At 37.6% G+C, this 14,656-nt stretch overlaps 1 non-coding gene across 1 annotated transcript; it reads left to right on the top strand.

Annotated features, from left to right (window-relative positions):
* The first annotated feature begins 5,970 nt into the window (after positions 1–5,970).
* Positions 5,971–6,043, top strand: Trnak-cuu. The gene has a single exon. It is a non-coding gene; the product is annotated as a tRNA-Lys (tRNA).
* Positions 6,044–14,656: the final 8,613 nt, after the last annotated feature.

Raw genomic sequence — 14,656 nt, 5'->3', positions numbered from 1 at the left:
AGAACATCCCATAGCAAAAAAATCTAAATAAATAGAATAGAAGGCATATGAATAGTTGAGATTTTAGTTCGATGAAATACAGCATTACTAAGAAAAGCAGGTCTCCCAAAGTTCTAAACTACTACCATCAAGTCAGCCAGATGATGGTAATCAAAATTAACTGCTTTTACATAGGAGGTGAAGAATAAGCTCACATGTGACCAGTACTTCAGTGCACACAACAGAGTATTTTCAGAGTGTAATTAAGAAACTGTTAGCTATACTTAAGAAACAGCAGTGGAGTCAGAAATAACTAACATCTAAAGTGGTTTTCCTTTATTAAATTAATTGATTGTTTATTTCTGATACATATGCAAACATCCTGAAATCTTTCAGACCCCTGTGGTTTAATATAAATTCACAAATATTAAAAGCATTTCACAGAAGATTAGAAAGCAGATGAGACACTTCAGGACTCAAGATAAATTTCAATGTGCACATTTTAAAGTGACTTCAACATAATTACCCTCTGCCTCTCCAAGAGAGGGGAACAAAGAGAAAAACATATCTTTTTGGCTGTATTGCAATTGTTTTTCTAAATGGTTTGTAAATTTATAAGTGATCATCACCAGCTTGGAAAATATTGTCCCACAAAGAATAATCATAGATATAATAGTGAATTGAAAATACAACTCAAATTTATTACATACATTCAGACAACTTTCATTGACATGATGTAATACACTGAGATATCAGGTTCTATATCTGCATCCCCTAAACATATTTTACCCCTACATTTATAAATTCTATGCTTTCAGGGTAATGACTGTGTCAGACTTTGAATGAACTGCCCCTTCCCCCCCACACAAACCTTCTCAGGTATTTGAATGATTGACCCCCAACTGGTGGCTTTGTTTTCTGGAAGCTTCAGGCCTTTTTTTGAGGAAGTGTACCACTGGAATTGTGCTTGGAGAGTTTAAAGAGTTGAGCTCAGGCTCTGTGCTTTCTGCTTGATATTAGAGATGGAGATTGAGATTTTAGCATGTCATGCCTACCTGCTGCCATGCTTCCCCACCAAATAAACCCTTCTTTCTATAAGTGGCCTTGGTCAAGTTATTTTATAACAGCAAGAGAAAACTTAAAGTATAAGTGGCATGATTCTAAGAAAGGTTTTAAAACAAACAACATAATGCACTAACATACCATTTATTGTATGTGAACAATAAAGAAATAATAGCTCTGTCATTCTTATTTAATATGTATTACTCAAAATGCAGGGCAAGGATCTTACTAGCCTTTCCAAATACCAGGGGATAATTCATGAACATGTTTGTATTTCCAAACAACCTCAGATAACAATTACTCCTGGATGCACAGCCTGATAGCCTGTTTCTGCCACTTAATCTGTGTGAGTTCTGACTCTGAACACATGACATTCTAAAATGTGGGACTGATAGCATGTACATTTCAAGCTCATTACAATGATTAAAAGAATTCTTTTGACCTAAAAACAGAAAACCTATGATAATGATAATTCAATGGCATAGAAAAATCTTTGTTTTGATTATTGATTTATTTTTGAGAATTTCAGTGTTGTATTGACAACTCCCTTCTCCTCCCTCCAACTCATTCCTTATCCTCACCAACTTCACAAATTTATGCTCTCTTATTATTTAATTATTATTGCTAGATACACACATATTATAAATTAGTTTCCTGAGTCCATTTAATGTTTCTTCTATGTATATGTGCTTAGGACTGGCCATGTGCATATTGGATAACCTGTCAGGGGCTCAGTTCTGGAGATGATTGATTCTTCCTCTCAGCAAATTACTAATTTTCTGTAGCTCTTCATCTAGGGGTGGAGCTTTCTTCTGAGGTTTATTCTACCCACTTTGGCATGTCAATTTATACTGTCACTTTACTGATTCTGTTTAGGCAGCCATGTTATTGAGATTACATGGGTGCACCTTCTCTGTCATGTGTAACATTATGAATTCCTGGACCTTATAGTTGCTCCTAATTTCTTCTGAGACTTTTCATGAGCCTTAGGTCTAAGGAGTTGTGCTATCTATGTGTCAGCTGGGACTGGCAAACCAAGTCAGTTTTCTACATTTTGTATCCATATGTCTGCAGAGAGTTTATTTTGCTATCAGTAATGTAAAGGTCACTGGGATAAAAAAAAGAAAATCAGTTATATTTGAAGACTGAAGGTAGAAATCAGGACATAAGCCGGGCATTAGTGGCACACACCTTTAATCCCAGCACTCGGGAGGCAGAGGCAGGTGGATCACTGTGAGTTCGAGGCTAGCCTGATCTCCAGAGCGAGTATCAGGATAGGCTCCAAAGCTACACAGCGAAACCCTGTCTTGAAAAACCCCCCAAAAATGAAAGAAAAGAAAAGGAAAAAAGAAATCAGGACATATTAGATAGTCTTTGCTATAGAAAGGAGAATTTTGCAAATAAGAAAGAGGAGAAGGGTAGAAGTGGAAGGAGAAGGAGGAGGAGGAGGAGGAGGAGGAGGAGGACGAGGAGGAGGAGGAGGAGAAGAAGAAGAAGAAGAAGAAGAAGAAGAAGAAGAAGAAGAAGAAGAAGAAGAAGAAGAAGAAGAAGAAGAAGAAGAGAATTTAAACACTATCTCTGTGTATAAATTTGCAAATCTTGAATATCAAATGTAAATAATTGTTTAAAAAACGTCTTAATTAAGGAATGTGCTAGTTAGTTTTTGTCACCTTGTTTCAAGCTAGAATCACCAGAGAAGAGGAGACTTTAGTTAAGGAATATGATATCAACTTGGTCTATGAGCATGTCTGGGCTACAAGAGGCTCTGAGAAATCATCACAGAGGAGAGGACTTGGGAGGACAGATCAGACAACATTAGCAGTATTGTAAATGAAAGACTATAATGGAAAATGACAGTATCTATTTTGTTTTTCAATGAAAACAATATGCATAGAATTCTGTTGGTACTAGGTATTCATATTGGTTCAATAACTGTAATAAAGTTAATACACTAATGCCAACTCTTAATAGGAAAAAATATATGCAACAGATACAAAAAAACTATCTGTGGTTCCTATATCAATAACTACATTAAGATAAAGGGTTTATTTGCAGAAATCAAGGACATAATTTCATATTTCAAACAACAATAATTTAGTCAGGATAATTGAATCATGATTAAAATTAAAATGCCACTATTGCTCTACTGTGGGTATCTCGCCAGGGCAGTCATGGTTGTGGTTCACCAGCTTTATAGTGTGGTAGGACTACCAACTGCTCTCTTTTTGTAGCTTGCAAAACACCCGCTAATACTATGAAACCATTCCTCAGGGACAAGGTATCTCTTCAAGTCCTGTGTCTGAAGTATGTGTTGTTATCAACAGTAGGGCTATATCTTCATATCCTGGGAGGCAACCAAAAGCAATGTGAACAGACTACATTGCGTGCAGGTGGGAAGTCTCTTGGACCTTCCTGACCACCAACTCAAAAGAAGGTTTTTTATGTCTGGCATTTTTTTTTTAAGGATGCCTTTGTCTCCAGCAAAAGTATGCCAGTTCTAGTGGCATAACTGTATTTAAACTATAAAACTGTGCATACATAAACACATATATGAAATTTTAGGTAAACATAAAATGATTTTCCTGTGTCTTTTCCAAACATGCAGTGTTGTTTATCTCTCCTTATTCCATCTTCCTCTGTATTGCCCTTGTTCTTTCTTGCCAATTGAAGCCTCCATCTCTGCAGTTTCCTCATTTTCTTCCTTGTAGTGCCTATGTCCTGCCATTCTGCATTCTAGTGTTCTCCCCCCACAACATTCCTTAACCACTTTTCACTTTCCTGGTTTCTTTGATTACACTCTGTTATATATTCAAATATAAACAATCAGTGCTCAGAAACATAAATTCGAGCGTATATAGGGTATTTGCTTTGCAGGATCTGTATTACATCACTCACTGTAGTATCCTTAAGATACACTAGATTTCAAAAATAGGTCTTTTAAATAAATCTTGAGAAGTTTTTGAATATTCTAGCCTTAAAACCAATACGAATCAAGGAATAACTTCTATTTTGTCTTTATATGATTAAGTCTAAAAGGAAAGTACTATGGTAATAGAAATTTCTTCCTTATAGAATAATCCCTTGATAGTGAATTAGTTTATGCCACTGCTTATAAACTTAGACCCTGCTGACCCCATGTATTCTCTGTCTTGCATATTTGTTTGATCCTATGGCAAAAATCTCTTCCTGTCTGTTTCTTCCTTGATAGATAAGACAACCTGAGGAAAAGATATTATGTCTTCCTTATCTTTTTATTCAAAACATTGAGCCGGGCATTGGTGTTGCATGCCTTTAATCCCAGCACTAAGGAGGCAGAGGCAGAGGCAGAGGCAGAGGCAGAGGCAGAGGCAGAGGCAGAGGCAGAGGCAGAGGCAGAGGCAGAGGCAGAGGCAGAGGCAGAGGCAGAGGCACTCAGATCTCTGTGAGTTGGAGTTTGAGGCCAGCCTGGTCTCTAGAGAGAGTGCCAGGATAGTCTCCATAGCTACACAGAGAAACCCTGTCTCGAAAAACAAAAACAAACAAACAAACAAACATTTAAGATAGCACCTGACTTATGTTTCTAAGAAAACAGTAATTTGCACTTTTTCTTTTTTTCCTACAATATTACACTCACTTTCCATTCCTCCCAGGTCCACCCTCCCACCTTTGTGCCCTCACTTCCACCTCACCCCCAAGTATACACCAAATACAATTTGTGTTGCCCATATACTTACTAGAATATGGTCAAACTGCCAATGGTCAGGCCCTTAAAAATAACTGAGTCCATCCCACCCCCTGACTCCCCATGAGAAACCATCAACTGTGAAGAACTAAGCTACACTTCTGCATCTTTATGACTATTTTTAAGGACTCTCTTCAATAGCTTCCTGTCTAGACTGTTTCTTGGGGGAAGGGATGTTCTTGAATCTGTTGTCACAAATACCAAGGCAACAGAAGCTTCCTTGCCCATAACAACCAGTGACACCAGGGATCACAGACTTCTGCATGCATTTCCTGAAGCTGCATTGACAACAGACATCCACACAGTGTCTGGCTACGCCACTGAAGATGGACCTCAACATGGTACTAGGGCCAGCACAGACCACAGACCACACCATGACCTCATTTGCGTATTTAGGGAAGATTAGAAACTTACAAAAAAAAATCATCCTGGGTAATAAGCTCTCTAATTATCCCCAAACTTTCATTACATATTGTAGGATTAAGGTCTCTTTATTCCAGAAGACACCAAGGTAAAACACAGGCCAGAGCTAGGTTATAGAACCCAGCCAGTGCGGCCAGAACAAAAAGGCCAGAGTCCCCATATGCAGCCCCTTAAGAAGCTCCCTTACGTCACCCTGGCTTTCCTTCACCACGCCCTTCTGGGCGAGTCCCCGGGTCCACCTGGTACCTACCCCAGGACTATTGGGCGGGGCTAGGGTGACTCCCTACAATTCCCCTTTTAGTCTAAGAGAGGATTAAAACTTAATAGTGTAAAATATCCAAAACTAACAATTATAAGGGTGAAATACAAGAAGATACAATAATCTGCTATGGTACATCCTATGTCTATTCTAGCTAAGTCTTAAAGTCATGTGGAAAAAGTGTCTAACTTGAACACCTTCTTCCAATCCCAACTCTAAACAATATGAAGGTCATTCTTAATTAGGCTTACACTACCCTAATACACAATAATGGGGAACGGGGGCGTAGCATCTTCTAGGTTACTTCCTGCTGAAATGGGACGATGGTAGTCATGTGGGGGCCCTGTGGGAAAAAAAAAATGCCAGTACAGGGAAAGTCTCTAATGAGTTATGTCTAGTCCATGTTAGATGAGATTTGTTTGATTGAAGATCTACGTTGAAATCCTCAAATTGATTGAAGTTGTTACTCGAGGTTCTGGTTGGAGTGTCAGTCGAAACGGAGTGAGTTGAATCCAGTGTAGTAAGAGCCCGGCTAGCTCAGTCGGTAGAGCATGAGACTCTTAATCTCAGGGTCGTGGGTTCGTGCCCCACGTTGGGCGCCAAGTGTTGGATTAAGGTCTCTTTATTCCAGAAGACACCAAGGTAAAACACAGGCCAGAGCTAGGTTATAGAACCCAGCCAGCGTGGCCAGAACAAAAAGGCCAGGGTCCCCACATGCAGCCCCTTAAGAAGCTCCCTTACGTCACCCCGGCTTTCCTTCACCACGCCCTTCTGGGCGAGTCCCCGGGTCCACCTGGTACCTGCCCCAGGACTATTGGGCAGGGCTAGGGTGACTCCCTATAACATATAGTAGTAGTTGTTTAACTTATGAGATGTAAAAGATGCAGGCTTTAAACAAAGGCCATTTGTCTGCACAGAGTCATGTATGTCAACATGGTATATTGCTTTCCCCTGAGTTTATTCAAGCAATCGATTTTCCAAGCACCTTTAGTAAGGTTGAATATTTAATGTATAAATACATCTATGAACAAATGGTAACAGATGTTGGTTGAGATCAACTCATTTGAATGACACATTATAGTGTTAGTGTCCAGAGACCACTCCACAAAGACCACCACTCACACATGCAATCCATAGGAGGTTTTATTTCTCCGGAGTAAATTTCATCATGCAGCTGTCAGCGACACAACAAAATGGCAGCACTCTCAGAGAAGCTCTCAGGCTCCTTTCATGAACTGCTAGGGGAATACTAGGGACAGTTAAGTCATCTTCAGCAAACAAAATTGGCTAAATAAGCAATTGTTACATTAGTTTAAATTTGATTGTCTCTTCTGTCTTTGGACATGTATCAAAAAGCAGGAGGGGAGGGTTACAGGATCTGCCCTTTTCTGATTGGCTGGTTCTGGCTTGTCAAGACCAGGCAGGCTACAGGGCTGGGGTGGGGGTTGGGGTTAGGGAAGTCACAGTGAGAATGGCAAAGTAGGAAACTGGAAGCTGAGCAGGGGGACAGTGCCAAAGGAGGGCCAAGGCAAGCATGAGTGAACAGCTGGGTAGGACTCCCAGCTCTCTGCCCCTACTCATATAGGCTACCCTACTTCTCCATGGCTTGGTACCTGCTCTGCCACACAATCCCTACTCCACCATCTACTGTTGCTGACCAGCTCAATAGCAGGCTAGCCCATATTAATTCTCAGTAAAAAAGAAAAAGCTCTCCCTCTCTCTCCTTCCCTCAACTTGACCTTCCCCACTGCTCATGCTCTCCTCCCCCTCTGTTATCCTTTGCTTAAAGTCTAATATCTACTTAAGGGTGAATGCATACTGTGTTTGTCTTTCTGTGACTGGGTTACTTCACACAGAATGATTTCTTATAGTTCCATCCACTTGCCTGGAAATTTCAAGATGCTAATGTGTTTTTTATTTACCACTCAATAGTACTCCATTGTGTAAATATATGTAAATATATCATATTTTCTTTATCCATTCTCCAGTTAAGGGGCATCTAGGTTGCTTCCTGATTATGGCTATTACAAATAATGTTGCTATAAACTTAGTTGAATAAATGTCCTTGTTGTATGAATGTGTATCCTTTGGGTATATGCTCAAAAGTTGCCCTTGAGGTAGATTAATTTACAATTTTCTGAGAAACCACCATACTGATTTCCAAAGTGGCTGTACAAGCTTGCACTCCTTGATATAGGGAGCTATTATGGGGTTAGCAAGAAACCTGGGACTAAGGAAATTCTTAAGAATCCATAAGGATGATCCTAAGAAATAGTGGAGAGGGTACTTTAACTGCTCTTTATCTGTAATCAGATTGATGACTAGCTTAATTGTCATTATAGAACCTTCATTCAGTAACTGATGGAAGCAGATGCAGAGATCCACAGCTAAATATGGGTCCAAAATAGTCGAGTCCAGTCATAGAGAGGGAGGAGTGATATAATTATGATGGGGAAATCCAGAGATACAGCTGACCCTAGCAAGTGGGAATTCACTGACTCTAGAATGACAGCTGGGAAATCTATATATGACCAAACTAGAACCTATGTACATGGGTGACAGTTGGGTGGCTTAGGCAGTTTATGGGGCCACTAGCAAGAGCAGTATTTATTCCTAGTGAATGAACTGACTTTTTGGAGCCCATTCCCTATGAAGAGATACCTTGCTCAGCCTAGATACAGGGGGGAGGGCAGGGCTTGATTCTGCCTCAAGTAATTTGACAGACTTTGTTGATTCCCTATGGGAGGCCTCACTCTCTTTGAGGAGTGGATGGGATGGGTTGGGAGAAGGTGAAGGGAGCAGGAGGGGTGGAGGGAGAGGAAACTGTGATTGGTATGTAAAAGAAGATTGTTTTAAAAATAATAATGAAATAAAAAATGGACAAGAAGAAATGCAACTTCCATTGCACAAAAGTATGTTAACATTTTATTTTTATTTCATTTGTTATTATTATTAGCTAAAGTAAATCACATGGCCAACTGACGAGGTATAAACACAAATAATTGTGATTCACTACAGAGAATATTTTTGTGTTATATAATACATGGAACTCACCAAGGTGATTAATTGATCATCCAACATGATACAGTGTATGGTGTGGATTGTGTCTAGTATTTCAATTATGGATGAGGCTCTAGGCTCTTTTGAGGAATTGAAAAATCAGAAAATAAGTGAAAAACATCTTCCATTGATTCCTTTGCTCTCCATTGGTAACAGCTTTGGACAGTTAAGTTGAATAATTCTCAGTCCAGTTACATTTGCTTAATTTAAATAATTATCTTTTTAATTCATTTATGAGTACTGTGTTTATACAATGCACATCACTCCCTGTTTAAAAGGTACTTAGAATGTATAACTTACATATCAATTATTCTTTCCATCAAGCATATATCAACAATAGCCTAGCACCTGTAACACAGATCTTGTCTGTGCTATTTATATTTTTAGGGCTTTTATTCTTCCTACCCATGCTTTCTTACATTTTCCACAGAAGGAATTAAATAACTTTTCATATCTCATATCTTTGCTGGGAAAATATCTTTCAAACATAGGCAGCACCCCACTTTCAGCACTTTTCACTAGCTGCCAAAGCAAAATTTATCACTTATGTCTTTGATGCTTACCTTGAAGAATAACATTTTCTCCCCACCTCTCCTCAAGTTCCTTGAAAGTGAGCTTCACATCTCCTTGGATCCTTTGATCTCCTCTGTACCTCTTTTAGGGAGCCATTAGATATTTTGATAATGTGTAGATTAATAATCTAGATAAATCATGCAAATAAATGCAAAAATGTGAAACTATGTGCCCTAAGAGCCTATCATAATTAATGCTTGTTCCTCATAAGACATTTATAAAGCTTTCTTACTTTGACTTACCAAAGAACTACTATAACCAAAATTATTCCTAGAGAAAAATAAACATCAAGTTCCCAAACTTTCTTAACAAATGAACTTTTATTAATCAATCTGATTGTAAGTTGGAAGAGTCCTAACTGGGCAAAAATCCATGATAATTGCTTATCACAGTAGGATTCTCAAATGCCCCATTTTATGATTGAATAATCTAGATTACTGGGAATTGACTGCTCTCATACTATTTACCTTGGAGAGAGTAATAATGCATTTCTGAACACAATATGCAAGTGGGAGAGAATTTTGAACATAGGTTTCTTAGGGAAAAACTGAATAGAATTAAGTCATTTAAGAATATCTTGATTCTGCATGTAAAAGGTCATGATTTGCATATAGCCATACTGATATGGAAAATATTTTATAAAACTTAATTTATCCTTACTCTTGAGGCCAAAATCTGTCTACAGAAGATAATTTAGTTCATGGCATTGTGGTGTGTGCAGTCTAATGAAGTGATTTCTCATCCAAATTCACTTATTCTTAGTAGTCATTAATAAAACGTAGTCTCTTTAGAATAAATATTCAGTTTTGCAGAAATTATCTCCACTTTATTGTTCTTTATCCTTGGTAGTCTCTGGGATGGAAGGAAGAGCTTTTAGAAAAGCAGTGTGGTTGAAGACACAGCCTGTCAGACACCATCTTGGGTGTGAAGCCATCGCAAAGTCTAATTATCCTGGAGCTACAGAAGGCCTTGGTAATTGATAATCTTTTCATTTTTTACTAAAATAAAAGTTCTTATAACCTCCTCTTCCAATCCTTCGTTTTCCTATAGGTACTGATGCCCTTATGGTTCCTCCTATCCTATGGAAGCTGATAAGACTTTCCTACATATTAGTTTGTCATGACATAGAATACAACATGTGACTTCCAGGAGCCTAATAGGGATTCAACCCTATAGATCCCAGGACAACTTGTTCCATGGTTTTCCCAAGAGCTCAAAATCATCAATAGATTAACATATACTGCTATTCTTTTCCTGATTCTCAATCATTCTGAGATTTATGCCAAAAAATCTGTACCTACTTCAAATGTGCATAAATTTTGGGATTGCCAGAAAGGGAATGCTTATGTACCTCTACTCGTTTAATCCTACACGTTTCCCCTTTTGCTAGGTTTTCCGACACCCTTTAGAAGGATTTCTGTCTTTCATTTTTTCTTTTCTTTTTTTAAGCAACCCATTTTTAACACCTCTTTTCTTCACCATCAACTGCGGTTCTCAAGAGCATGGAAAAGGAGATAAACATCCGCATCCCTTCTTTTTATAGTAGGTGGTCATTTGCTGGGTGACTTATTTATGACAATGATACAGATTAGGCATAGTCTTGTTAAGCATGTATTAAGCCTGGCTCAATAAAGACATGCAAATAAGAGTTTGATAGGTCCAAATGGGTCCATATTTACAGGGGAAAATGTACAAAATGAAAAGAAATAAGTGGAAATAAATCTGTGCAGAAATTTGGGTTTTCAGTCCCCTTAAATGTTTATTAGATACTAGGAAACATGTGCATGATGCAAAACTATTAGGTTAGATAAAATACTGAGGAGTTAAAAGCTAGACAATTCTCAAAGGTCATAAAAGATAGAGCAATATTTGAATACTGAATTTTCAGAAGACACACAATACGAACCTTCTTGATTTTGTTTTAATAGGTATGATATCTTATGTATTGTGTATATAGTTTTCTTCTATTAAAATATTATTGTGATACAAAGGGAAGAAATAAAAGTATAGTGTTTTTTTCTTTGTACATTTGTTTCTTTGTACATTTCTTTGTACATTTGTTTGTTTTCTTTACCCTAAAGCATAACCAGTACCCTAGTGTAAATGAAAATAAAAACGATAAATATGCAAAAAATTCCCATTATATAATGGAATATAGAGACCTAATGTAATAACTTAAAACAGCATTACAAATATGACAAATATGCATATGCATTTAAGGAAAAACATGAGCATAAAATTTAAAGCTTACTTTTAAATGAAATATACGGAATATTTTTAAAATACATACAGGCAGAAACACAAGACTGACTCTGTGAGCATGACCTCAGTAGCACGTGCGTTAATAAATCAGCATATGCAGAACTATGACTGAAGCAGATTGGAACAATGGGTAAATTTATTGCAAGAAATTATTTACAATACTTTTTTACTTGAATATGTATTGTAAATTCATCAGTTAAAAAACTGGAAAGTTTTAGATATCTCTCATTCACTAGAGTGTTTTCTTCACAAACATCAGTGAATACCTAAGTTTGATCAAAAACAAATTAACACGAAAGAATGTGAGTGAGGCACTGAAGCACCTCAGTCAGATTCTTGGAAGTCCATTTAAAAAATCTCAAGGAATATCACAGCATGATCCTAAACTTGCTTCTTGGAAGATCTTGATTTGAAAATATACTGGTCTACATATCCAGTTTTAGACCATCCTGAGATATATTGTGAGGCTCTATCTCAAAAATAACAGGAAAAGGAAATAAAAGCTACAGAAATGATCAAATAATTCAAGAATTATTTACAGAAAAAGACATATAAATATACAACAGTCTTCTCTCTTAAATAATACAAACCACAAGAAAATAGACACCTTTATAATGCTGTGAGAAAGATAATGAATGCATTGGGAAGACAAGATGTCACACAGTTCTTTAACTATGAAGATTCAAAGGCATTTTAAGATAAACATACCCAATGTTAATTCATTGTGAGAATATCTATTTGGCAGAGAACATAGGATAGTGTGGTCAGATGCTAGAAACATTATCATAAATAGGATACAAAGAGTGAAATCAGTCAGCAATCTCACTGAAAATGGTCTCCTATCATGTAAACAATATATCTACCCTTAATTTCACCTTTCTTTTAATAAGAGGAATTTTATATTATAGCCTTTAGAATATTTTTGCCTGTTGCTGTCATAATATAATTCTTTACTTTAAGATACTCTCTCATCCCTCCCCCCCAATGACTAATGAAATAATTAAATTAATTACAAATGATAAATATATTGTAAGAAGTTCATTTCTATGCATCTCAAAAATAATGTTAGAGAAAAAATGGATTTCGAAAGCCAAATATATCAATAAGAACTGAGCATCTATCAATCCCACTCTTAGGCATACACAGAAAATACACATTCATACAACAAGGACATCTGCTCACCCATGTTCATAGCAGCATTATTTGTAATAGCCAGAAACTGGAAGCAACCTAGATGCCCCTTAACTGAAGAATGGATGGAGAAAATGTGGTACATTTACACAATGGAGTATTACACAGTGGAAAAAAAAACAATGGAATCTTGAAATTTGCAGTAAATGGATGGAACTAGGAGAAACCATCCTGAGTGAGGTAACCCAGTCACAAAAAGAAAAAATAAAACATAGTATGTACTCACTGTTATATGCATTTTAGACCTAGAGCAAAGAAGTAGCAGCCCACAACGCACACCACCAGAGAAGCTAGGAAACAAGGAGGAACCTGAGAGAGACATTCATGGTCCCCTGGAAAAGGGGAAAGGGACAAAATCTCCTGAGCTAATTGGCAGCATGGGGAGAGGGGGGAGGGAGCTAGAAGGGAGACAGGGAGAAGAGGGGAGGAGAGGAGGGCATTAGAGAGGAGAAAGATCTAGTCAGATGAACATTTAGTCAGGGAAAGAATTGAGGAGAGCAAGAAAAGATATCACAATAAAGGGAGCCATTATAGGTTTAAAGAGAATTCTGGCACTAGGGAAATGTTCATAGATCTACGAGTTTGACCCCATCTAAGCAGTAGTTGAGAGGCTACCTTAAATGCCCTTCTGCAATAATTAGATTGATGACTACCTTATATGACATCCTAGAGCCTTTATCCAGTAACTGATGGTAGCAAAGGCAGACACAGCTAAACACTGAGCTGAACTCCTGGAATGCAGTTGCAGAGAGGGAGGAGTGATGAGCAAAGGGGTTAGGACCAGACTGGAGAAACCCACAGGGACAGCTGACCTGAACAAGGGGTTGCTCATGGACCCCAGACTGATAGCTGGGAAACCAGACACCCTGAGAGAGGATTCAGTTTGGAGGTCTGAGCAATCAATCAATGGGGCCTCTGGTAGTGGATCAGTATTTATCTCTAGTATACAGATGGACTTTGAGATCCCTCTCCACATAGAGGGATACTCTCTCAGCCTAGACACACAGGGGAGGGTCTAGGCACTGCTCAAAATTACATGACAGACTTTGAAGATTCCCCCATGGAAGGCCTTATCCTTCCTAGAGAGCAGAAATGGGTTGGGATGGGGGATGGGGTGCTGGGGAGGAGGAGGGAGAGGGAACTGGGATTGACATATAAAAGAAGCTTGTTTCAAAAAAAAAAAAAAAAACTGAGCGTTCTTTCATTGTTAGAGTATCTGTTGTTCCTGGCTGTAATTTGTAGGACCTCAAAACACACAACGCAAACAAAAATATCTTTCATTATTCAGTAAGTGAAATAATACTGTGCTATTATAAGTACAAAATTTTAGGCACATGTACATGCTATTATAACACAAGCAAAACCATGATTATTATGAATTAGACAAAAGAAATGGATATAAACTCTTGCAGTCATTTTAAAATAAATATATGAGGTTATATATAGTAATAAGTTAAAAATGCCTATTGTAAACACTATGATAAAGAATAATGTAAAAGACAATAATACAAATATCATAAGCCAAAACTATTACGCTATGCTGTCATCATGTTGTATTTTAAAAATAAATATGACATTATGTATGTTCATTTGAAAAACTACACATGGACAAATATTCTTTCTAAATAAAACTTTAAAAAATAAAGAATAAACAAAACAACAGAAATTACAAAATAATCCTTGTAAGGGATGATGACATTGTCTCAGCAGTTGAGAAGAAGTGATTCTTATGCAGTTACATTTCTGAAAAGAGCATTTATTTAATATTCTGTTTTCTTTTTTTATTTTTTGGTTTTTCGAGACAGGGTTTCTCTGTGGCTTTGGAGCCTATCCTGGAACTAGTTCTTGTAGACCAGGCTGGTCTCGAACTCACAGAGATCCACCTGCCTCTGCCTCCCCAGTGCTGGGATTAAAGGCGTGAGCCACCAATGCCTGGCTTAATATTCTGTTTTCAATGGAGCAACTTTAAGGAGAAATAAAGACCACAGTAACAAATAAATTAACTTGTGATAAAATACATCATCTTTTTGTGATATATATCACTATTTTAATGTTTTATCCTGAGTTAAGTAATGCTGTATTTCTAAGTAAACTATAACTCGAGGAGTGTGGTTGGCAAGATTGAT

Source organism: Cricetulus griseus, chromosome 6, assembly GCF_003668045.3.
Source record: "Cricetulus griseus strain 17A/GY chromosome 6, alternate assembly CriGri-PICRH-1.0, whole genome shotgun sequence".
Classification (NCBI taxonomy): Eukaryota; Metazoa; Chordata; class Mammalia; order Rodentia; family Cricetidae; genus Cricetulus; species Cricetulus griseus.
Note: the sequence above shows the minus strand (reverse complement) of the source record. Positions and strands in the feature narration are given on the sequence as shown.